At 35.6% G+C, this 2990-nt stretch overlaps 1 long non-coding RNA gene across 1 annotated transcript in view; it reads right to left on the bottom strand.

Moving 5' to 3' along the window:
- The window catches only part of LOC108663338, a 5171-nt gene extending 3526 nt beyond the window's left edge, over positions 1-1645 (bottom strand). Inside the window, exons 1-3 of the long non-coding RNA XR_001929306.1 lie at positions 1449-1645; positions 1308-1374; positions 625-752 (exon numbers count right to left, since the gene is read on the bottom strand). This is a non-coding gene — a long non-coding RNA (uncharacterized LOC108663338). The remainder of the gene's footprint in view (positions 1-624; positions 753-1307; positions 1375-1448) is intronic.

Here is a 2990-nt window from a genome sequence, read left to right as displayed (position 1 = left end):
ATTTTTGAGAAAAATGACCAAAATACCCTTGTGAGACGAAAAATTAATATTTTATTTGTTTAAAGTTGGAAACAGCTTAAAATCTTTTAGAACACGATATTTGACAATGGTTGCTCACAAGAGAACAGAGAAACTGATAGTAAAGCCTTGCGGGGTTTCGGGTTGACATTCCGGGCAATAAGTGTCTACCGGGACACCGCGACGGTTGTCACGGGCTCGAGGGGAGTACCGGGTCGTGACATTATGCATCCCCCCACATCATGCACAAGTGATATCATCATCGTGCACAGCTAATGCCATCGTGTCCATCCCCCCACATCGTGCACACGGGCAATATCACCATCCATCTCCCTCACCACCATCATCACCGGCAGGTGCATACTCACCCCGCACATGCACAGTTGCATTTTGTCACACAATGTACCATTTATGACATAGTATATATATATCAATATTATACAAAAACACATGGATTGATCACACTATCCATTTCATAACATAAAAACATTTCATAAGGGCTTGTTCCCATGCGAGTTTTTGAAGAAAAACCAACAAAACGTTTTAGGGGATTTAATCAAACATAAATGTGTATATCCCAAAACATTTTAATGCAAGTTCACTCACCTTACGATAGCGGGACATTACATCGCTATTTGTTCGGAGGTGTATCTAGCTAGCTATTCCTACTTACCGGTCGTTCGTTATTTCTCTCGGCACACCACCATAGTACTTTAACTTTACCTTTACACTTCCTAGCAACCATACAAATGCAATACCTTTAGTGTACATCATTCCTATTTCTCTTTTTCCTTCCATCATGAATCCTTATTCAACAAACTTATATCTTGACACATTTTTACCAAAGTTGCCTTTCTCCTTTACTTGCGTAATTCTTTAGATTATAGATACCGGTAACTTGTTTATAACTCTAACACATATATTAACCTTGTCTAAGGATATTTATCAAGTTTAACCATCATTTCCACAACAATTAGCTAACATATGGTAGCAACTACAAATTTATTTCCATCAAATACTTTCTAGGTTTACATGTAACACTATTCTCATTTACATGTTGCCCCCAAGCATAACATCAATATCCATTCATACGCACCAACATCCATAACCCTTTTAAGCTTTTCCTAACAACATATATATCCACACAATTCATTTCTTTTCCAAATTTACAATTCATTTAATTACCTTCCAATTATACCCATGACACCACAATAACACTATATATTGCACACAATCAGTCTCACCATAGTAAACCAATCATATGCTTCAAATTATAGTATGAAGCTTACCACTTGGTTTTAGCTTGGATTTCACCCAAAAAAATTCATAATTCCCTCACACCCATGGCCACCATAGCTGCCACAAAATGATTCACTCATTATTTTTTCAAGGATTTAACCAACCATGAACTTAAAACACAAAATCCTTACCTTAGCTTGCTTGAATTACAAAACCAAGCTTTTTCTTCCTTTCTCTCTTTTTCTTTCTTCTTCTCCTAGGGTTTAGATGTGCTAGAAATTGGGGGTTAAAAGCTTTAGGTTTAGTGCCCACGAAGTTTGGAGAAGAAAGAATTAAGAAAAGAAAGGAAATGAGAAGAAACAAGGAAAATCACATGAAAAAAATTGATTTTCATGAACTTGACATGAAAATGGCATTGGAAGCTTCAAGAAGGAGAAGAAAATATCTTGCTGGAGGAGATAAGGACGGTTTTGGGCTGATAAAGATGAGAGTCAAAGCTTCCTTTGGAAGTTTTGACCAAACTTTGTGTAAAATTATCGTTTTGCCCTCCAAGTTTCTTCCCTTTTTAATTTAGCCCTCCCAACACTCATTTAACTCCAATTTCCTTCTATTATCTTCTTCTACACATGTACAAATAAAGTATAAAATTTGTACTCCAACGCGGTGTCCCCATAAAATTTAAAATATTTATTTACCTGCGCTATCTTTACTTAATAAAGACACGCGGCCCCATTGATGTCATTTTTCTCTAAAAATTTTCTCATTCTTTTTCTCCCCCACTTAGATTGACCATATACTCCTCCTTCATGGAAAATTTCGACATTGAATAAAGTATTAATATTTTAATATTATTTTATTTCAAAAATTTTTTTTTGTCTCCTCTTGTCTCCTTGGTACCCAAAATACCTTATTATGCATTAATTCACTTCTAAATCACATTTTTATCTCGTAAATTCTTCCTCGATAAAAATACTATTATTTTATTATTATTTCCTCGCTTGTGGAATAGTTTATCCCAAACTATTTCTTTCATCTTTCATCACTTTTAAACATTATAATTAACCTCAATTGGCATCCGATAAGCTTTATTAGTCACCATATCAAAGTACGGGGTATTACAAATGTACTGGTGCTCTGTCTGCACATGTTTTGATTTTTTGGGCCTAACTCTCATTACATAAGTCCAAATGATGTGATTCTTAAACCCTAAGAAGTAGGGCTACAACTTTGATGTTTACCACTTCACCCAATTTTGATCAAAAGATGGTTGAAATCTTTGTCAAGGTGGAAGCACTGCACTAAGAGATCGAATTTCAATATAGAACCTTTGAGACCTACGGTGCTCAAGGAATTCTCGAAAAATAAACATCTTATGGGATTTTGAAAGTTAAGGCTTTTGGAGGCTATTTAAGGGGATTTTTTTAGAGGTTATGAAGAGAAGTGTCACGACCCAATTTCCCGGGCCATGATCGACGCATGAACTCAATGAGCATAGCTCACTAATCCCAAGCAAGCCTATCCATTTACCTTTGCTTAACAAATTTATCATATCATGTATACACACACACCTTTTCCCGGGTGTGAACATAGCCAAAAAACAATGGCATTATCGATAATAAAATACATGCACTATACCAGTCATGTATTTAGCAATTTACATTGCATATACATATTCACATTGTTAGATTGTATTCACAATACAAAAAGGCCCATGACTTCCAGCGGAGACATTT

Source organism: Theobroma cacao, chromosome 9, assembly GCF_000208745.1.
Source record: "Theobroma cacao cultivar B97-61/B2 chromosome 9, Criollo_cocoa_genome_V2, whole genome shotgun sequence".
In the NCBI taxonomy this organism is placed as follows: Eukaryota; Viridiplantae; Streptophyta; class Magnoliopsida; order Malvales; family Malvaceae; genus Theobroma; species Theobroma cacao.
This window is presented reverse-complemented; position numbering and strand designations above follow the sequence as displayed.